This window comes from Podarcis vaucheri, assembly GCF_965113315.1.
Source record: "Podarcis vaucheri genome assembly, chromosome: 12".
Classification (NCBI taxonomy): Eukaryota; Metazoa; Chordata; class Lepidosauria; order Squamata; family Lacertidae; genus Podarcis; species Podarcis vaucheri.
Window position 1 is genome coordinate 29887377 of NC_138750.1, and position 23589 is coordinate 29910965.

At 40.0% G+C, this 23589-nt stretch overlaps 1 long non-coding RNA gene across 1 annotated transcript in view; it reads left to right on the forward strand.

The window, feature by feature from the left end:
• Positions 1-5665: 5665 nt before the first annotated feature.
• The window catches only part of LOC309515839, a 55365-nt gene continuing 37441 nt past the window's right edge, over positions 5666-23589 (forward strand). The window contains exons 1-2 of the long non-coding RNA XR_014212696.1: positions 5666-5764; positions 14448-14594. This is a non-coding gene — a long non-coding RNA (uncharacterized lncRNA). The remainder of the gene's footprint in view (positions 5765-14447; positions 14595-23589) is intronic.

Genomic DNA, 23589 nt, shown 5'->3' on the forward strand with positions numbered 1-23589 from the left:
GCAGGGGAGGCCTCTATGGGCTCACATTAGCAACCTCTGTTGGCCTAGAATAGAGAGCACGTTTTTTTAAAAAATGTACAGGTGATGGGCTGAATTGAGAAGTTATCAGAACTTGGATCCCATTGAAATCAATGGGACAACTTAGTCATGATGGTTGGTGGTTTATTTAGTGTGGCACTGCTTATTCTGTAATGATACCTCAATCATTTTAAAAGCAAAAGTATGTTTTAAAATGAATGATAAACTACATAGATCCAGGCCCGGAAAACTTAGCTAACGAATTCACACAAATCGCAACAAAAACCCTTTTGTGCCCTCTTGTGGTCAGTGTCTGCTAGAATTAAAATAAAGGGATGTCAAAATTACACGGATAAGGTATCCGGTGTTGTCATGGGAATATGCTGCAGTTAAAGAAATCTGCAGGGAGAGCAGAGCAGGAGTTACTCACCAAACAAGAGTTCAAGAAAAGATATCTAAATTGTATTTTAGTTAAGAAATTAGCCAGCACTAAATTCAATCAGTCCTGAATATATGGTTAAATGAGTTTATCAAGGACTATTTAGCTATTTATGCTCTTTTTGTCCTGCTCTTTGGCACAAGCACTTTGGAACCAATCCAAACCTCTTTTATCTTCACAGGAAGCTTGTGAGAATATTCCAACAGCAATGCTGTGAGGTAGGCAACGTCTACCATGAGCGCCCCATGGTTAGCTAGGGAACTTTGTGTCTGAATGGGGATTTGAATGTGGGTCTAACCCATTTCTAATCCAGTACTCTAACCATCAGAACTGGCTAGTTCCTTTTTGGCCATATTTCTACAGTAACACTACATACACAGTCCTCTGCATTTGTACACACAACTGAAATCAGTGTCATTGAGTTCAACGGGACTTATGCCAAGGTAAGTGGCTATAGGATAGAAGCCTAGAAAAATAACCCTTGGCCTTTCTTGTATTGTATGCATAAGTGAGGGGCAGTATGTAGCTTTAAATCACACATGCATAATTTTTAATTGAGGACTGTGCAGGGAGGTGGATTTAGATTTGTGGATCAAAGTTCATTGGCTCCTTGTGTGGTCTGTGCTGCATGCTTTCTGGACCAGACAGGTGGGAGAATTTGGTGGCCTTTGAGGCTGGAGAAGATTCAGATATGATCACAGGTAATGTGGCTCCTAAAAGATCGGGGGGGGGGGGGAGGTCACATTCAAGAATGACCATAGAGTCTAGAACCAAAATACGACTTCATAGCTAATGCAGTGTTTGTGGCCAACATGCTTTAAAGGGATTTTAGACAATAGACTTCAGAACCACCACCACTGTGCAAGCTTTCTAAAAAACAACAATTTTGTGCCACCTTAGTTGTGGCATAAATATAAACTGTCATTCTTGAAAGTGCCACAAGACACTGGCTGCAATCTAGAGACACTTACCTGAGAGTAAGCCCCACTGAATTCAGTGACACTTACTTTAGAGTAGACATGAATAGGACTGTGCCATTTGTTCCTTTAGTTGCAACAGTCCAAAATGGCTACCCTTCTGAAACTTAAAAAGTCATCAGTAGTGAGTTACTTGTAAAATAAAATTGTTATCACCATCAGATCACATTTGTAACCTGTCTCTTTTCCAAAGACCTTTGTGTGGTACACATTGGATTTTCCCATCACGTGAAATATAGGTGGGATAATATATGGCACTGTTGAATATAAGGCATGCCATGGATTTTACAAGAGAGTGTAGGTGAAAGATGTCCAGCTAAATATAGTTTATGTATGTAAAATATCAACAATATGATACTTTCTTCTAAACATTTATAGCAAAAATAAAATTTTAAATAACATGTTGCAAATAGATGTAGTGAAAATAAATACTAGTGGCATTTGTTAACTTTAAACATATGTTGGGCATTCTTGTTCTCTGTTGTGTGTTTGTTTTTTGTTTTTAAATAAGGAATCATGCATGATATCTTTAAAATTCAGAGATAAGAAAGCTTTAATCTACGGCCTTGACAAAAAATGTGATCATATGCAAAATGGTATGATGAATGCACATTAGAAGATTTGGCATTACCATATTCTCAATATACTAAAACATCAGTTTCATGAATACATGTTTTAATCATAACATTAGGAAGAAAATCTGATTTGCAGAAAAATGCTAAGCAGGCGAAAGCGTATGAGTCTTCAATAACTGAGTTTTCCTTTTCTCTCTCTTCATCTTTAAATTCCTTCTTACTGTTTTCATGTCAACATTTGCATTTGAAAAATTATAGCTACAACTATGCAATTCCATTGTTCGCCCTTGCCAGCATCAAAATGGCAACTTGAAATATTTGTAGCATGGGTGCTTTTATTTTTCGGATTGTATTTCTGAATGAATAAACATTCCCAGCTTCTTCAGTAAATGTTTGCCATGCTATTTAAGTCAAAACATATGAACTGGGAGCGTGCATAGTGTCTATTATTTTGTCCTTGATGTAAGCTAAATACATTTCAGCTACAAAAAAGTTTTTTTTAAAAAAAATGAAATCCATGAATGCCTACTTGTTCCCAATATGTTTTTTTTCTTTTTACTGTGTAGTGTGAATGGGTATGTTACCTATAATAAAGACAATTCTTATAAAAGCATTTTTTTAAAAGTCCAAGGGAAGGATATTTTGTTAGGAGCTTATGGATGTACATATGTCATGATACTGGACCTCTACATTTATCTCTTATCATGCACTTTTTAAATTTTGGCTAAAGTCAATAAAAAGCCTGTCATACAAACAAATAAAAACAAGTCAAGCTGCTGTTGCCATATGATGCAGCACATTCAAGCTTTGTAAATGTTTTCCTCTCCTAATTATTAATCAATTAGAGGCGAATAAGGTGAAGGGAGGGGGAGTGAAATCAGCCTTAAGTGTATCATTGTACAAACATGTGCACTGTACTGTTTTATTAAGGCACTGAAGAAGATAAGCTTGAAAGGGCCACCAGCATATCCACAGCATCATTTCCCCCCCTCATAGACATAAATGCTATGTTCAGCTGTTTTGCTCTTTCAAGCCTAATCAGGGCTGGGCAATAATAATCTACTAGACGGTTTTGTTTTTCTGCTGAGTTACCTAGCTGTTGAGTTTCCTTTCCTGCCAAGTGTACTACACTTTGCATTTTTTCCTCCAAATTCTGTTAACTGTTGGTGTCCTCCCTCCAATATAATCCTGCCCTCCTCAGATTAATGGTGGGGATTGAACGAGCTGGTGAGGCCCACACAGGGAGCCAGTTCTGTAGATATATATTTTTTAACTTCTTTAAACAGCTGATACCTTTACCATATTACAACCTGCTTCTGATCCTCCCCTCACTTTCAAAGCAGTTTGCCGTGCAGCATGGTGGGGCGCCATTTGAGAAAAACAAGCCTAAAAGCCACTTGGGCTTACAGAACCATTTGTGTTTGATATGGGGGGCGCGTGCGGTTCTGTATCCTGGCCAACATATTTTGCTATTGAAACAGAAGGGGGGAAAGAAATCAGCTAGCTAATTCAATCAGTATTTATGTGCATGTTTGCATGCTTATTTCGCTGTGTTTTCACAGCATCAGTGCGACATTCATTTAATATTTTAAACTAATGCGTTTGGTTTTTGCAATGTTGGCATTTTGCGGCCGCTGAATTATGAAACTCGCATTTCTTGTTGAGAACGCAATGAGACTGCATAGGATGCAGCCTGTTTTTGAGCAACAGAGGGCAGTCTGCAGTTTTAAAAGATTCGGCAGCTGTCTTAGAGGGATGAATGTAGCTCTGACAGGCTGAGGTTGTGGAAGAGCAAGATTCAACAACAAACAGAAGCATGCAGACTGGTCAATCTATAATTTATTGGAAACATTACTGATCTTTGCAATAACATCTAATACATGAATGAAAGAGAACCCCATCATTTGAAGAAAAAAAACCACACCAGATACCAGAGACAGTTATGTCTGTAAAATACACATCATTATTTTTCAGCCAGATATTTGCTTGCTTTGAAATTATCAGCATTCAGCTGATGGACACTTAATGAAACCGTGTTCAAAAATGCCCTAATTTATTCTGTGCTGTATTAACATATATCTGAATGTTTATCTTCAGACTTTTTAATGTGACACAAATGATACTAAGTAACTTACTTGCATACATTGCTTGATAATATGTTGACTATTCCGGAGCTACTACATTAGTGACAAAAATACCATAATAATTGCAATAGAGAAAGCCCTTGTCTCTTCCCTTCATTACTAATATGATCTTTTCAATCATATTAGTTGTGGCAGATCAAAGTGGGAAAATAGCCTTTTTTTAAAAAAAAAAGGAGCAAAACTAAATGTTAGGATACTTGTTCAGCAAATGCTGAAGTATAAATACTTCTAACCTGTTATCTCAGAGAAAATTTTGCCACCAATTAGAATGATACCAGGACAGTGGTAGCGATGTGGATGCAACTGCTTTTAACAAAGTAATCACGTGGGATTATTTCTTGCACAGCAGCGTTTAGCAAACACAATAATGTCAACTGGTTTGATGAAAAAATGAACTCAGTGTTTGATTTGACATTAACAGAATGCCATTGTTTCTCCATTAATGATACCTGTTAAAGTTATGCAAAAGATATATAAAGTGACAGAGGGCAGAGCAATCGTAACAAGGCAGATATGCTGGTGTATCACCTTAACTGCTTGTGTCCAGCGGGTCTGTGGCTGGAGTTGGGGGTCAGTGTTCTGCCCTTCCATTGACTCCTAAGGGACGGGTTGACTTATAGCTGTATTTTTGATGATGTAAGTTACATCAAGTTCTGTGGGTGGACTCAGTGAATGACGGAAATTAGGGTGCAGTGCCATTTTGCTTATGCCTCACCCCCAACACAACAATTCCCCACCCTTGTGCCACTGTACATGGGTGTAGCTAACGCGACCAGGGCTCTCTATCACCAGGTGTGAAGATAGGGGGAAGCACAGTAGAGAGATATTCCACATAGCCTAACCTCTCCCAGTTGACATATTTGGAAGTTCAGATTGCACTATAATTCAAATGAAATTGAAAGTATCCTAACATACATTTAGGAAGCTCATATTGGATGTTACAGACACAGCTCCTGCAAGCAGCAGGAAAGGTTCCCTATGAGGAAAGATCACATAACGTTGAGTTGGGGCTTTTTAATAGCAGCTTTAGGAGGCTGACTTAATTTTCATTGGGAACATGGCAGGAGTCAAAGGGTTAACCGCTTCCACAGTTCTGATATGGATCCCACCCCCTTCTATTTTTTTTAGGGAAAGGTGCCAGCAAACACCATAAACTTAACAAGTGTTTAGTTTGATGATAATGCATAGGAACAGTATCTTTTCTGTGTATAATACAGTATTTCAAGACACTGAAACACAGGGCATTACAGTGGTACCTCGGGTTAAGTACTTAATTCGTTCCGGAGGTCTGTTCTTAACCTGAAAATGTTCTTAACCTGAAGCACCACTTTAGCTAATGGGGCCTTCTGCTGCTGCTGCGCCGTCAGAGCGCAATTTCTGTTCTCATCCTGAAGCAAAGTTCTTAACCTGAAGCACTATTTCTGAGTTAGCGGAGTCTGTAACCTGAAGTGTATGTAACCCGAGGTACCACCGTATTGACAGTTTATCTTCCTTATTCTTTTGGCCTTCTACAGCAAGGAAGTAGAGGAACTCACAGTGTATCTTTCAAAGCCCTCGGAAGAAATGGCATTCCTAGCAAGTTTGAAAACACACACATACAACTTAAGAGTGGTAGGTCAAAGTTATTAGCAAGTCTTTCAATGTAATCATTTCAATGAGAGCTATTCCCACTGGCTGGAATATAAGCAATGCAGTTCCAATCTGTTAAGAAGTGGGATAGGACGTTTCTTTCAAATTATAGACCTATAAACTTAACCAACATTGTGCCTAATTTATGCTCCAACTATTTACTTCTCAAACCTGAGAGTTGAGCAAATCCTGATTATCTTTTTGGTTTTTGCTGAGGAGCAGGCTGGAATCAAAGGTGCCCATTCAACCATGGGGTGGGTCACTCATTTGCTCATGAATTTGTGACAGTAGATAATGTTCTTTTGTTCGTCATAGATCTGGCCACTTTTGACATTACCGGGGCATTAGAAAGTGCCATTTTTAATTGGATTTAAATAAAAATTTGGAATGTCAGTAGCTTCCACTAATTAAAATTCTTTACTTCACCATTTGTTACATCTTATTCCACTGGATTTTGAACAAATTCCGTATCTGTGACCCAGGTTGTTAAGCAAGGATGTAAACCTGCTTGATTTAATGTTGTTCATTTATTATATTGCTATGAGTTTGGGGGCGGCGGGGAGTAGGCAGTATGCTGGATCCAGCAAGTGTTAAAATCTAAAACAAGGATTAAAATTCCTGGAATATTCAGGCTAACTTCCTGGTGCGATGGTAGCCTATGAGCCTTAATGAAACAATGGAAGTGGTTGTGTGCCAGACAAAAAAACGGCTTGCTGGTAGTTAGAAAGACAAAGACCAGAGTTGAATGTTGAGTCATGTGAGCAGGAAGGAAGAAGCTGAAAGCAAGACAGTAGGCTGGGAAAGCAGAGGGTCAGAGCCATGCCTCATTTCTGCTTGAATGTGCTTGTCATTGCCCTCCCCCAAAGGATGGACATTGCCTAGGGAGAGTTCCATGGGCCAGGCAGAGGCCTGGGGGGCCAACCACATTTGACCCATGCGCTGCAAGTTCCCCAACTTTGGTCAGAAGACATGGTGACAGAGTGATGTAGCCCCATGCTGCTCTCTTTGATAATCTAATTATCTTTCCTTGCTGAGGCTTATGTCATCTTGGTGCTGAGTCATGAATTAGACACAGTTAACTGGCATCCATACCAGGTTGGAGTGGGTGGAGCATTCATCTCGGACTCTTTATTGGCTCCAATGGGTGTGTATTAATTATAACATCTATTTTGCTGGTGTTCTTCTGACAAAGGAAGCAGAGGTTGGGTGACCATCTGTGATGGATGCTTTAACTCAGGGATAGGCAACCTAAGGCTCGTGGGCCGGATACGGCCCAATCGCCTTCTCAATCTGGCCCGCGGACAGTCCAGGAATCAGCATGTTTTTACATGAGTAGAATGTGTCCTTTTATTTAAAATGCATTCCTGGGTTATTTGTGAGGCATAGGAATTCGTTCATCCCCCCCCCCAAAAAAAATATATATAGTCTGGCCCACCACATGGTCTGAGGGACGGTGGACTGGCCCACAGCTGAAAAAGGTTGCTGACCCCTGCTTTAGCTGCCTTGCAGGGGGCTGGACTAGATTACCCTTGCAGTCCCTTCCAACTGTAATTCTATGATTCTATGAAACACGATCTAGCCCTGCTGAAGGCTTGGTAACCAACTAATCTGGCTATTTCCTTACTTCCCCAGCATGCCCATCTTCATTTTCTCCCCTTACAATGACAATCCTATCATTGTCCAGTCAGCTAACTGAGGACAGGCTTGCACTGTCAAAACAGATATGCACACAACCACTAACATTTAGCAGACTTGCGTGAAATTGCCCCAAATTTACCCAAACATCCATAAGATACTAAACAAACCTCACTAAGCCCTTTATTGCTCACCTGCCTAGTAGACGCTAAAAGCTGTTTTCCTTGCTTTTGCACATAGATTTGCCAGCAGCTGTTTCAACATTTATAAACACTATTCCTCCTGATTGCCAAATAACCATAAATTCATTTATGCATATTTTTGTATTGCAGGCGTAAAAATAATTACATGTCTGATTAAATCCACTTATGCCTTCGTGTCTTACTAAATCTCTAATAGATATAAATTGTTGAAATGCATTGCATCGGAACACATAAATATTACGGGTGCAGCCTAGTTTATCTTTACTATGGTCTGAAGCACAAACAATGAATGGAAATTGTTATATTCACACCATTTCTTTCAAACTGGGGCCTCAGTATTTGCCCTCATGATAGTGTGATGCTCCAGGTCAATCATTAAGGAAGACCATTCCTTATCAAAAAGTTAAGTTATTCTCTCACAAAGCAGCACATATATTAATAAAGAGAAGACACATAGTGCACTTCAGTGAGTAAAGGACTTTTTATGGTATGAAGGCATCCATTGTATATTTTCCTTGTCCCTACATCAATGTTATTCTAAATCACAGCACAGTGCAATCCTAGTTCCCTTGAAATTATCCTGCTTCCTTCAGCAGAAGCAGAATCTGACCCATACTATTTAATGATGTGTTCAAATCTATCCCTAATATTGAATCAGGCAAATATCACTGCAATGCTTGGTAATGGTTTGACTACTATTAATTCATTTGGTATTCATTGTGTTAGCACTTATCATAATGAATTCATTTGGTATTCATCTGAATGTCGTAAGTATTCCGAGTGATACTGCAATTTAGTATTAATTGATATACTACCTAATTTCCCCTACAAAGGAAAAAATTGTGCTCTGCTCATGAAATACACTCTTTTAACATTTTATAGTGGTAATAATGATGAGATTGAGATACCTAATTCATATATTGGACATTATTCTTTTATGGTAATGCCAAATCAATGTTAGAATACATAATATGGTGCAGAATTACCGTAAGGAGTCTCTCTCTGTGTGTGTGTGTGTGTGTGTGTGTGTGTGTGTGTGTGTGTGTGTGTGTAACAAGATAAAACAATTTGCTTTAACCTTTAAAAGTACTTTCATCAACAGGTGAGCACAATAAACGAGTTGCATGGTACTATGTGTTTTATATCCTCTCTGGAGTCATGGTTTCAGTTTTCAGCTGAAGGCGAGGGGAAATCACAGCTTTGGTTCTAGAATTCAGGCAGCTGATTGGTTCTGAGTAGACCTCAAGATGCACAGGTCTTGAAGAAAAACAGGAGAGAAGGGCTGCCCATTTTAGAGATTTTAATTCTTTATATGAAGCTTAGGTTTCAGCATCATTACGCCTCTCCCTCCAGGCAACCCCCATGTGCATGAAATTAGGCTGAGGGGCCACAGGTTGCTGACTGATTTCGGTGATGTATGTAAGGTTGTGAAATAAACTAGAAACTGACTTCTCTCTGTGTGCTAGACATATATTTGTTTTGTTCTCTGCTGAATGTGTGTAAGGGAGTGATTGCATCAGTGTGGACAAGGACAGTGTGGTCAGCCAGACCCACAACCCTAAATCCCTCTGCGTCAGGGCTGGCTCAGCAAACAAAAACCTTCTCTGAAGAGTTCCCACAAAGGTAGACTGGTTGCTGTAAATGTAAAAGAGATGAATATTCAAAGGGAAGTATAGGTTTAATTGATTTCCTATATCTGCACAGTGAAAACTCAAACATGATGAATGAAATGAATTGTTAGATCTGATATGTGATTTGGAGCATAATGGAATTTGAAAGCGTAACCTGCAACCAGGTGACTTAACTTTTGAGGTATTTGTCATGGATGTTGGTGTAATAAGCAAGTCACCTCATCAGAATTGGGCATTTGAGCAGATTTGGGAAAGAAACAATTCTTTGTTTGTCCATGGGAGAAGAGGGTTGAGGGTCACAAACCAGCGGCAATACAGTAACTGTGCAGGCCCATTGAATTACAGCAAGATGTTTTTTAGGGGTGCGCATGCGGTGGAACAGTTCTTAGTGGGTTGTACACAAGGTCTCCATGCATCCACTCTCCTTGGTATGCTCAATTTAAAGGCTAAAATGAGTCCTATATGTATATGCCAACATACTTTTCAGTCCATAATTATTTCAAAGAATGGTCCAAAGTCAATTTAATCTGCTAGTGCACAAGAGAAGTTTGCTTCAAACTCCTGGTCTTTTATTAGCCGTTATTTCTCTAAGCAGGTAAATTTGGGTAAGTAGGCTCCAGTGAGTGATCTTTCATTTCCTTGAGAAAGAGAGCAGAATTGGTCAGTGTGGTTCTGAAGCTTTCCTTTCCATGGCAAAATAAAGGGAAGCTTTGTAGCCATCATTAAATACATTCACTCTAAGATTTACTGTGGTAATCGTGACAAAGCAAATGGCTGTTTCTTTGGCAGCAAAAGAGTTTTAAGAAGACAGTAGGCATTGTTGTTGTTTGCCTTGCAAATTATAAAATACCTCAAAAATTACATGGTGTCAAACCGTGTGACATAGATTACAAAAATAATATATAGCTCTGAGTTTTATTAAGAAAATTACACCAGATTAACTCTTAGTATCCTGAGACACGATAGCATATCTTAAACTTTATTATTACATAGGAATGGTATTTTGTTAGAAGTATGAATTTTTGGAAAGCAAAATATGGGGTGGAGGTGGGGAGAGCAAGCTAAATTGTAGGGGGTTGGATATATTTTCTCATTTAAAGTAATTGTTGATCTTAAATTCAGCTAATTTATGAAGCTAATTGAATTTTTACTTATTTACTCAGAAGCTGCCCTATACCAGATCAGACTATTTGTTCACCAGTATTCTCTAATCTGATTAGCTGTTGATTTCCAGAGTCTCAGGCAGAGGCCCTTCCTTGTTACCTTCTATCTCTCGGGTGGGAAACCTTTTTGCTCCAAGGCCATACCTTTTATCTCTGCCACTCCAGCAGGCCAACTTTGACCAGTTCTCCCATCCACTTGCCAGTCACTTGACATCAATATCAGCCAACGTGCAGGATGTTCAACAATGCTTTGTGCAGTTTTTGCAGTTTTAATTGCAGACCCTGCTCCCTCCCTGCCCCCAAACAGAAGCCTTTAATCAAGGAAAGTTGTCTGGAACCTAAGCAATAAATACACGCTTGTAACACCATGAACTAATTTTCCAGAAAAGGCCTAATTCTGACACTGTAATTTTTTTTTTTTAAAAAAATACTACAGTGGTACCTCTGGTTACATACTTAATTCGTTCCGGAGGTCCGTACTTAACCTGAAACTGTTATTAACCTGAAGCACCACTTTATCTAATGGGGCCGCCTGCTGCTGCTGCGCCACCGGAACATAATTTCTGTTCTCATCCTGAAGCAAAGTTCTTAACCTGAAGCACTATTTCTGGTCTGTAACCTGAAGCGTATGTAACCCGAGGTACCACTGTATCCTCATATCATAATAATCAATGTATGCACTTGTTATCTCGCTTGCTTGGAACATGTGTCTCTACACACACCTGCAAACTATGTCTTTGTGTTCAGGGATTAAGCCCTTCTGGAACACAAATGACTTTGGGGTGGGGTGGGAACCATTTTCCACTGCAACCCCTGGCTCTATTCTGCTAGAAGTTAGGCTACCGTCTGTGCAGTGCTGCCTGTATATAATACAGCACATTAGCCCATGATTCAGTAAAATTGGTCCTTTACTGAGTGTCCTCTCAAATTTCTGTGTCAGACAGCTGGAAGGTTTTCAAGCATGTTTCCAGTTGTGAGTAATACTGAGCATCAAGCATGCTCCTAAGTGTCTCTTTGTGGCAATACTTGTAGATTTAAGTGGTATTAATTAGAAGCTAGTGTTCATAGTGGAGGCGTATATGAGGCCATAAATACCTTTTGTGGGTGACTGAAGGCCACAGAGCCGTGAATCCAAGGTGTTTGATAACCAGAAATGCTGTTTATTACAAGTGAGACACAATATGGTGGCCCAAAGCCTTAGTGCTTGATGTAGCCTTAGAGAGAAAGGGATCAGACTGGGGCAAAACTCTAAAGAATATTTTAAAACCTGCTTAATGGTTTGCTAATTGCAGGCAATATCACAGGACATATCAAAGAGCAGCTGCTTAAAGCTGTAGCACTCCATGTAGATCCATACTAAGTTTTTTTTTAAAAAAACTAAAATAAAATGTAAAACAAATAATAGAGCACCAGCAGTGAAAAGTATACATTTACCGTATTTTTCGCTCTATAACACGCACCAGACCATAACACGCATGTAGTTTTTAGAGGAGGAAAACAAGAAAAAAATATTCTAAACGAAATAGTGGATATATGATTTTTGTGGTTCATGCTGTGGCCACAGACATGTGATCTGACAGTGAGTTTGGAGTAGCCCAATGCAAAAACCCTGAGGATCCATGTGGATCCATGCTTTCTAACCACGGAGGAGGGAAGGAAGGGGAACCATGGATCCTCTGCTCACGACTGCAGCAGATCCCCCCCGCCACCCGTAGGCATTCCCTCCATAACACACACAGACATTTCCCCTTACTTTCTAGGAGGAAAAAAGTGAGTGTTATGGTGCAAAAAATACGGTACCTGCCTTGAATCTCAATCCAAAATAGTTTATCTGCCTGTATTGTGCAACTGTCCATTGCTAAAACGTGGTTAATAATAGCCTTCGTTATATGGATGGCAGGGGTGCCAACTTGAATAAAATATTGGGAGGGCCCAGGTAAGCTCAGACCTACATAATCAATCACAAGATGCAGCACAGGCACACTATCTGAATGGCAGTGCCTATTAACTTTGTGGGGGCAGCCCCCTTAAATATTTTATTGGCGGGGCTGAAGGGACCTTGGCCTCCTAGGAGTCGGCTCGTATGATAATAATAATGATACTACTACTACTACTAATAATAATTTTATTTATATCCCGCCCTCCCCAGCCATAACCGGACTCAGGGTGGCTAACATCAAAATCTAAATACATTAAAACTTAATATCCTGCAATCGACTGAAATACAGATTAAAATCGGATTAAAATCAAATAAGATCAGAAGGCAACCAGCAAATTATGACTATAGGGGTTGGGAACCTTAGGTACTCACCAGGCTCAGCTATTTATATGAGCTGGTGAGAGGAGTTAGAGAGGCCTCTTATATACAGTGGTACCTCGGGATGCGAACGTCTGCGCATGCGTGGGTCACATTTTGTCGCTTCTGCGCATGACATCATTTTGAGCGTCTGTGCATGCACACACTCTGTTACTTCCAGGTTGCCACGGAGCTCAACCCGAAAGCACTCAACCTGAAGCACATTCAACCCGAGGTATGACTGTATAGGGCTTTGTAGGAGGAGAGGGGTCAGACTGGGCCCTGACCAAAGACCTGGTGGAACAGCTCCGTCTTACAGGCCCTGTGTAAAGATGTCAAGATGATGGGTGGTGTAAGGTCAAAGAACCTGTGGCCTGCCAAATATTGTTGGACTTCATCAGCCCCAACCAGCATGGCCAACGATCAGAGCTGATTAGCGATGTGATCCAGCGACACCTGAAGTGTTGCAAGCGTTCCCACCACAGATAGGAAGCATGTGCTTGCTGTCCTTTCCTCCAACCAGATTCCAGCAGGATTCAAATGTCACACAGACTAGGAAAGTAGGTTAAGCTGACAGCAAGTAACTTGCCAAGTTATCTTAATTAGTGATGAATTCACTAATTCAAACTTCTCTTCTAGCCATGGTCAGAATATCAAAAGGTTGGCAGGAGCTGGGTACAGAGCATCGGGAGCTCATCACCGTCACATGGATTTGAACCACTGACCTTACGATCAGCAAGCCCAAGAGCCTCAGTAGTTAAGACCACAGTGCCACCCGTGTTCCTTAAGTGGTGTGTTGAAAGCACACCAGTGAAAGTAGATAAATAGGTACTGCTGCAGCGGGAAGGTAAATGGCATTTCCATGCACTCTGGCACTCATCACGGTGTCCCGTTGTGCCAGAAGCATTTTAGTCATGCTGGCCACATGACCTGGAAAGGTGTCTGTGGACAAACGCCGGCTCCCTCGGCCTGAAAAATGAGATGTGTGCCACACCCCATAGTAGAATTTGACTGGACTTATCCATCCAGGGGTCCTTTACACATTTACCTTTCAACAGATCCATAAGAAGGAGATTTGAGAAATACGTAAAGAGCGTAAAATACTTGATGTGTTTTAGAATATTTATAGAGCACTAGAAATCCCAAACCTGTATTACAATATGGGCTAGGGTAAGGTATTAAAATTTCCAACTTGCCTGTCACCCTTTACCAACAATAATGTGAATTTGTGCTCACAGTTCAAGACATCGGGAAGGCCAAGTATAAAGTCTGTTTTCCCCGTTTCAGATGTGCATAGCCTGGGGCACTGTGTTGCAATCTAACGCCACTTGTTGCAACAGATATTTTAAAGACAACCCTGCTATTCTCTGACCTTGGAGATCCTACAGGAAATTGGAAGTGCAAACACTCAGTTTTGCATAAAAGCAGCATCAGCTATGATGCATATTGGCATCTATTCCAGCCACAAGAACATAACCACAAAACAGGAAAAAAGGATCAATATCGCTTGGAAATGAGGATGCTAAGTAAAAGTAGCTGTGGCTGTGCTTGTTTTGTTTAAAAACAAACAAAATGAGTCATCTATTGAAGATTGTAATGAAAGGTTTTTTGTTTTTTGAAAAGATAGTCCAGACTTGCTAGCAAGTGAAAAGGTAATATTACCTGCTCTCTGCATAAAATGCACACCAACAAATAAGCAAACAACAATCCCCACTTAGTTGTTTCTCCCCCCTGCAGGTGACACATTCTGCTTTGAGAGAATTTAATCTTAAAAGACCGTGACCCATAATAAAAAGGTATGTCACCAAAGGTAATCTACATATGCAGAGAAATAGCATCCTGGAGCCCTTGTACTCTGGAAGCAAGTAGAACCGATGGAGAATGGTAAGTAACGCTTTACTTGATCTTCACTTCTATAGCTTGGAAAGTAACAGAATAGTTATAAAGTCCAATTAAATAACACAAGAGTCGAACTGAAGGCATAGACTTAGCCTGGGGGCAGAAAACAGGCAACACATTCTTTCTATATGGTTTCTTCTTTCATTTTTCCTGTGAAGGGAAACGGAATATTTTCTAAGTGCATCAGAGTTGATCCAGCTGCAGCAACTGAACCATTTAAAAATCCTAACTTGCAGTCGGAGAAGGTGTTCAGCTGTTTATAGAAAGGCATAACATCTCAATCCACAAAATAGTTTGCTGGAATGGTAACATTTCCTTTGACTGGCACCCAGTTTTAATATACTATCGGGTATTAAGGCAAATTTAAATCATTGGAACCTCTTTTCATGTAATATGTTTAGGTTTGGGGACTAATTCTGATATACACCTTTGTAAGCATGGATTCTTATGCTTTCACTTAGAACTGAACTCCAGATTGGCTTAATTTTGCAGCCTCTTATTCAATGGCTTTTTGTAATATGCTTACCCACATCAGTGATTACAGCAGCCATAGGTGAAAATACATAGTGTGACATTTCACATATAATGCCAAATTGTGGCTTTCCTCTACAAGAACAATCATGGAAGGAGCCTTGGACTTCTGAACTCCATCTCTTTCTTCCCCAGCTCCAACAACAACAACAACAACAACAATATCTATCTCTATCTCTATCTCTATCTCTATCTCCTGCCATCTGGCTGGGTTTCCCCAGCCACTCTGGGCGGCTCCCAACAGAATATTAAAAACACAATAAAACATCAAACATTAAAAACTTCCCTAAACATGGTTGCCTTCAGATGTCTTCTAAAAGTCAGATAGTTGTTTATTTCCTGGACATCTGATGGGAGGGTGTTCCTCATATCCCCAGAATAACAGTAACTTCCTGTTTTTTGGCAATCCACAGGTTACCATTACTTCTAAACCAGCAAACCATGGCTTGTGCTTCCCCTACAAACCAGGATTGCAAACTAGGGTTTACTGAAAACTGGAAAGTAACTAATTATCCTAAGTGTGTGTGGGAAGGAAGGAACAAGCCCGAGTTTCCTTCAAGGCTCAGCCTCGGTTACAGCCGAATGAGACACCTGTGATTGTGAAGCTAGTACAGAATAGTGGTTGTACACAAAACTCTGAACTGAAAACCTCAAGTTAAAATTTCTAGCCAGTCTTTTGTAGTTTCTCACCCCAGTGGCAATACAGGGCTACCTTATGCAGATATCATAAAGATTGCTGAGATACGTAGATGAAAAACCGAAAATGTAAGGAAAATGCTACATATATACTTAGGATGGGACCATAAAGCATATATTATGTGCCTAATGGAGCTTTGAGCATTATTTTCTCAACCAGCAGTGCCCTGTGCCAAGCTGCTTTTGAAAAGTGGAGAAGGAGATTTCAGAAATAGATTGTGATAAGGCATAGGGATGTGCTGCTCAAAGAAAAACATTCAACAATCCCACTGGGCATGGTTGTTAACAGTGGGGCTGAAGGCGATATTAGATGAAAGGAAAAAATGACTAAGGAAGAAAGAATAATTTACTAAGGAAGAAAGAATAATCTAGCAGAGCATGCTAGAATGCTAGAAAGGTAAACGGTTTTCTTTAACCATTCTTATCATGTATTCTTTCTTGCTTTCCTGTTCCTGTTTGGAAATTTCCTAAGAAATTTCCCAAGATGTGCATTTACAATACATATGAAGCCTATGTTGAATAAAACTAAACAAAACACAGTATAAATTTAGTAATCACTGGACCAAGAGCATTTACCTGCTTTAGATTACTTACTATAATAGAATAGTCATATCTATTTGTATGTTTTATTTGATCTGATGATTTTTTTTATGTTTAAAAAGATTTAAAACATTTTATAATATCTTTACAACCAACAGAGAGCATCTCATTTAATTTTTGTGTAGGAACAGCACCCCGTAATTCCATATTCCCCATCAAAATAATCATTCGCACATTTTTTCTGTCAGCTGTAACACCGAGGTTATTCTGTAGTGACTTAATTTGCAGATATTTCTGTAGAACGTGCTGCTTATTTCAATATGCTTTTGACTTCCTAAGAAACTATCAAATTCAGCTCTGAGACTGGTGTTATTCCCTTAGGGAGTCCCAAATGAATTTGAATTTTCCAAGGGCTTCATGCACCATTTGTTGTTTATTCCTTTGTAATAGTATTATTTCCATTATGATAATAGGATTATGTTCATCATAACATGTGTTGTCTTCCATAGCGTAACCTCACCTTTTCCCCCAGGAAAAGAGAGAATGTGAAAAGCTTAACAGGTTTCGAGTGAAATACAGTCCTGTGGTCATAAAGTTTTAATGTATGTTTCGTGCAAGTTGGTATATGGTATTTAAACAGTATATAATGATAATAAAAAATGTTGTAAACTGCATTTGAATACATGCAATATATGATTTAAGAAAAAGCCACTCATTCCGTTAATATTTTACTCCAACTAAGTACAATGAATTAATTGCTTTACACTGAAGCTATTCTGCTAGGTACAATGCCATTTAAATCATAATATTGTGGACAGTACCTCTCAGAGGAAAACACTGTGATTCTGATATTAGCATCATTTTCTGAAACTGAGCTGATGCAGCAGCTGGTATATCTCGACATGTTTTCTTAGTGTAGCAGACCTTAAGATTAGTTATTACAACTATAGGTTTCATTGGCATGATACTGGCTAAACTCTGAGAATTTCAATATTTAACTGGACTTTGGGCTATGCAGGAAATCCATTAGGTAAGTAATTAAAGATCTCCTAGATCTTCCCTTGCCCCACCTGGCTGTGCAACACCTTAATAGAAAAACAGTGTCATTTACGTATGTGTTTATCTAAGAATCATTCAGTCAAGATAGAAAGCGATTTTCCATGTGGCTCTGGTGCCATAAGCAGAACTTGCACTTTATGGTACAGCTGGAGAGACTTGTGTGTTGCTTTGGAACATAGCAGTGTGTGTGGTTGAATGGTTTCTACATAGGTCAGAAATGGGGGGGGGGGTAATGTGTAAGTGTGGGAAGAGATGAAGGGCATAGCAAAAAGCCATTCACTGTGGAACCATCTACAATTATGGCCTGTTGTCACTCAGGATATTTGCAGTGGCAAGTAGCATTATGGTATGAATATGTCTTTCTTGCTGGTGCACTCTGTATGAATTGCATTTCTTTTGGGCTGAAGCCCATTCACTCTCAAATTTAATGTTGCTTTTAACCAGGAGTTGGCAAACTAAGGCCCGGGGGTTGGATCCGGCTCAATCGCCTTCTAAATCCGGCCTGCGGACGCTCCGGGAATCAGCGTGATTTTACATGAGTAGAATGTGTCCTTTTATTTAAAAGGCATCTATGGGTTATTTGTGGGGCCTGCCTGGTGTTTTTACATGAGTAGAATGTGTGCTTTTATTTAAAATGCATCTCTGGGTTATTTGTAGGGCACAGGAATTCGTTCTTTTCTCTCTCTCCAAAATATGGTCCAGCCCACCACATGGTCTGAGAGATGGTGGACCGGCCCACGGCTGAAAAAGGTTGCTGACCCCTGCTCTTAACCCTCCTTCAACTGTACTTCACATTTCAGTAGTTACATCTGTGGCCAATTCACGATTAGAGAAAAGGGACGTTGCAGCAAAATATGCATGCAAGCTAATATGATACGAAAATGAATAGCTGCGACTATTTTGTGTGCTGCACGGAACCAAAATTATTCCACAAGTTGGGCAGACTATGAACTCTAAAGCAACTTTACAATCCTAAAGCTGTTTTGATGGAACAAACCACAACTGTTACAGATACTAGCTGGGTACACTTGTGCAGGTGGATAATAAGCATGTATAATTAGATGAAAGATACATAATGGTTTGTTGTTGGTTACGCATTTACAACAGCTGACGATATGCTTAATGTGTAGTTCACAAATTAAGACAATTACTTATGGCTCCACGGTTAACCAGGAGGATTCCTTATGGACTGTAGCACAAAAACACTCTGTACCTCTGTATGAGGTAGATTCCCAGTGCTGTCTGTAATTTGACCTCCAGCTATCAGTTTTACCCAAAGACATTAAAAAACCCCATCGTGAATTGTAGGTGGCATGTTTTTAGCCATCTAGTAGAAAGCATTTTAATTCTCGCCATATCCAAAGTAAAAGCTTTATGTTTCATCTGAAATGTTAGTATTCAATAATAGGTCTGCATGGAAAATATCTGGTATTTTGCATTTTTCCATTTGTGTTAGGGGTTTAGTCAAATGTGAATTAATTTTTCTTTCCATTCTTCACTTTACATATAATTAAAAAATATCAAGTAAGATATCAGCTACATACATACTTGCTTCAGATTCACTGCATTGTACCTAACATACTTTTGTGCATCTATGACCATTTGCACTTGAAGAATGGAAATATCCAACTCCAAGAAGAGTTTCAAAGCAAGTTTTTTCCCCTAGGGCACTGTTTTATTTTTGATATTTTATTTAAAGGCTTTTGGGTTTCATTTTTCAATCTCTTCCACATTGTAAAACTCCTTTACAATTCAGTCAAGCTAATATACAAAAAATAATGGTGCCAAAATGCAAGATTTTATTTAGGAGCTTCCTAAGTGCAGAGAGCCATGAGTCATTATGAACTGAGCCAAGCTCAGACCTTGCAGAAAATTGGCCCTAGCTTGCAGTGATACCCCTTCCTGTAGTAACCTGGGGAACCAATGGCCGAGAAGACTGGAGTTGAACGTTTTAGATGTGGTAGAAGTGACTTTCAAGGCCTGGAACTTTCCAGAAAGTCTCCTTGTCTATTTACATCAGGGAGCCTGGGAAAATGTGGATCCCAGTTCCGTTCTGCTAAAAGGCCTGAGCATTTTTCATTCTCTCCAGTGGCAATTAAAACTTCTGAGCATGCTCTGAAGAATCTAGGAGCGTAAGCGGGGCTCCAACCCCCTAGAAAAAAAGATGATGGAACTCACCATGAACTTGTTCTCTTATAATGACAATAGCACCCACCTGAGAGGTGCAAGAGCAGTTTTTGTAAGTTCCGGTTGGGAAAAAAGCCCCGAGCCTAAAAGATGCTAAAGCCTTCCACAAAAGAATAATGAGGGGGTTTGGTGAGGAGAGCTGGGAGGGGCAAGTTAGATTTTTCCCAAAAAGAAGTGGAGGCATTTGTGGAGTGAGTATTCTCTGCGGAAGCTCATGGAAAGCAACCCACATATGAAGAGAGCTTGATTATGACCTCAACAGAATCTAACTGTTCATTTGATCTAGGAAAATTATCTTCATCTACTTGGCAGCAAATAGAACTGATAACCCAAGTTGAAAAACTCTGGAAAGCCAGATGGTGATATTTAAATTTTCATTCAATCAAGTGTGGACAAAGAGATTTATTTGACTATAGGTTACTACTCAACACATCCAGGTAGTTGAATTGTCTTTAAACCAATGGGACTTAGCATTTCAACTCCGCTTAGGGAAGTTAACGTTTTAGGGCAAATTGGGAAATTATCCACAGCAAGACCTATTGTGTCCCCCGTATTATTATTATTATTATTATTATTATTATTATTATTTTATTTATAATTTTCAATTTTATACATTTCAATAATTTAACCATCATTTTAATATTTCAGAACTCAACTTCCTTCCCCCTCTTTCTGCGGTTCCTTAAATTTATTTTTTTATATTTTCTGCATATTCCAAATTAACTTAATTTACTCATTTATCCATCTACTTTAAATATATACTCTTATAAAACTGCAGGTTATTACAATAATCCTGGCTATGTTCTTATCTGTTTAAAGTTTATTTCTAAATATTCAATAAGCCAGAGCAAGACTTATTGAAATGAATGAGTACTATATGCAACAGGGGTCAGCAAACTTTTTCAGCAGGGGGCTGGTCCACTGTCCCTCAGACCTTGTAGGGGGCTGAACTATATTTTTTTTGGGGAGGGTGATGCAAGTGCACCATGAGCCATGGTGACTGCTTACCTGTGCCTTACGAGCAGCAGGGGCTGGCGGTGGTGACGGAGGGACAATGAGCGGTGCACAAAAGGGCTCTGGAGAGGGGCTGATTAAAATGGCGGCCGCTCAAGAGCTGCTGCTGCTGGCACCAACAAAGCCCAGCCCCCTTCCTCCTCTAGGCAGGGCGGGGAGAAGCCAGGAGGGGGGAGGGGGGAGGTGCTGGCGCCGCCGAGGAAGGGAGAGGGAAAGAACACATGTACTGGCAATCCATGCGGCGATTCCTGGACCATCTGTGAGCCGGATCTAGAAGGTAATTTGGCCTAATCCAGCCCACGGTCCTTAGTTTGCCTACCCATGATATACAAGAACAAGAGAGGAGGATGAGTAGTAGTAGTAGTAATATTAAGGTAAAGGCAAAGGGACCCCTGACCATTAGGTCCAGTCGTGACCGACTCTGGGGTTGCAGCGCTCATCTCGCTCTATGGGCCGAGGGAGCCGGCGTTTGTCCGCAGACAGCTTCCGGGTCATGTGGCCAGCATGACTAAGCCGCTTCTGGCAAACCAGAGCAGTGCACGGAAACGCCGTTTACCTTCCCACCGGAACGGTTCCTATTTATCTACTTGCACTTTGACGTGCTTTCGAACTGCTAGGTTGGCAGGAGCTGGGACCAAGCAACGGGAGCGCACCCCATCACAGGGATTCGAACCGCCGACCTTCTGATCGGCAAGCCCTAGGCTCTGTGGTTTAACCGACAGCGCCACCTGTGTCCCTATAGTAGTAATATTAGTAATAATAAATAATAAGTTTGTTATTTATGGCCTGCTCATCTGGCTGCATTGCCCCAGCCAGTAGAGCTTACTAATGAATTCTGCTCTTAATCGTTTGCCATTATTGTATTTTAAATAATTGGGTTGCCCTTCAATATTCCTAGGGCAGTTTGCAAATTATAATACAGTCGTACCTTGGAAGTCAAACAGCTTAGTTCCTGAACATTTTGGCTCCCGAACGTCGCAAATCTGGAAGTGACTATTCTCGTTTTCAAACTATTTTTGGAAGCCGAAGGTCTGACAGGGCTTCCAATTGGCTGCAAGAGCTTCCTGCAGCCAATCATAAGCTGCGATTTGGTTTTGAAAGTCAAACGGATTTCCGGAACGGATTCTGTTCGACTTCCAAGGTACAACTGAAATGAAATACAAACAACTGTAAAAGCGAAAGAACAGTATATAAGAGTAACAGAAAATAATATGAAAGATTTTAAATGCCTTTTTTTAAAAAATTCCACGTGATAAAAAGACCTCAGAGTTCAAACCGGCAAACCTCCCTGGCAAGATCTTTCCACAGTCAGGGTGACACCACTGAGAAGTTTGGTGTGAAATGCGTGCCTTATAGGAAGTCCTATGAATTTGTCATGAAGAGGAACTTTGTTTTAAAACAAAATAAAATAAAACCTTCCAGTAGCACCTTAGAGACCAACTAAGTTTGTTATTGGTATGAGCTTTCGTGTGCATGCACACTTCTTCAGATACTTCAGATTCTTCAGTTTTTAAACGTTTCTCTTGGCAACACTATAAACATTTCCCAATTCTATCCTGGTTGTTTTTTAAAAAAGAAAGTATCGCACCAGAGTAGATCCTACTTTAGTAGCAGATGTGGAGCTATCAGGGTTCGATAAGCATTTTTGCATAAATTATATCATAAGCAAAGTTAATCATTATGTACAGGTGGTATGCCACCTGTTTAATTCAGTCTGGAACGGATCTGAATGTGGCGAAGCAAACTGAAGAACCCCCCACAATTAAAGTTGTACTTATCAGCCAAGTGAGCACAAATAACAATTCCGTTTCGTTTATATCTGAAGAGACTTTGTGCAAAAAAAAGAGAGAGGCTCATCTTCAGCAATGTCTTTAATATCTCACCTGTGGAGCTATACAGTTACGCTGAGATTGACAGATGGTATCCACCCTTGTCTAATAAGAATTTTGTTGGCAGCATAAATCGAGGGCATTTAATAGCGTGTGATATTTTAGCTTTAATTCTCAAGAAATGTGTACTTAACCTCATCAATAATTGCTAATATGATGGAAAGGCTTTATAAAGCCAAATAATAGGTTATCAAATGAAACCTATTTTGTGAAGAAATATGCTCCTTACTAAAACAGACCTTGAGACCTTTGCTAGCAGGTATACTGGAATCCCAATTTTGCTTGTGTTCTATTAACATAATGGTTTTTGACTCTGTCAATGTGCAAAATTTAAGAAGTAAAAGAGAAACTAGCAGACAAGGGGAAAGGTGGGGTGGAAATGTTCAGAAGACACCTCCGCTGGCAAGTGGGGAAATTATGCGTTGAAAACAAATTTTTGTATACATAATGATGCACTGGTGGTGCAGTGCCAAAATAGATTTGCTTCTCTCCTTCTTTAATTAATATTCATTCTGTGAAATATGGATGGTTTGAGGAGTAAGAAATGAACAGTGCAGGTGGGGTGTGCGTGTCAGTTTGTGTATGTAGATTCAGACATGCGATGGATGGATAGATTTACCTATGTAGTGACAAACTCTATTTGGGAGTACTGCTGCAAAGTTCTAACCTGCCCCCCCCCCCAATAATGATGGGCTTTTAAAACAGCCAGGCTAATATGCAAGAGAAAATCACCATGTGTATAACACCAACAATTATTTTTAACCTCTCCTAAATTCCTGGCCACTTTGCATTGGTTTAAAACACTCAATTTACACCATCAACAGACTGTTGAGACTAAGGGGACCCACAATAAACACAATAGGTAGGGAAGGTCTATTTTAAGGCCTGGGATTGCTCTTCTTGTCCCAGCCAATGTTACGGGTTTCCCCTGTTTATCAAGGCTTGAAACCGTTTCCCAGAAAGTGTGCAAATCCAAGCAATTTAGGAAGTCTCTTGCATAAAATTCTCCTAAATGTCCTTTGATACTGGGAGCCATTGTATCCTAGCCTGTCTGACTTGGACAT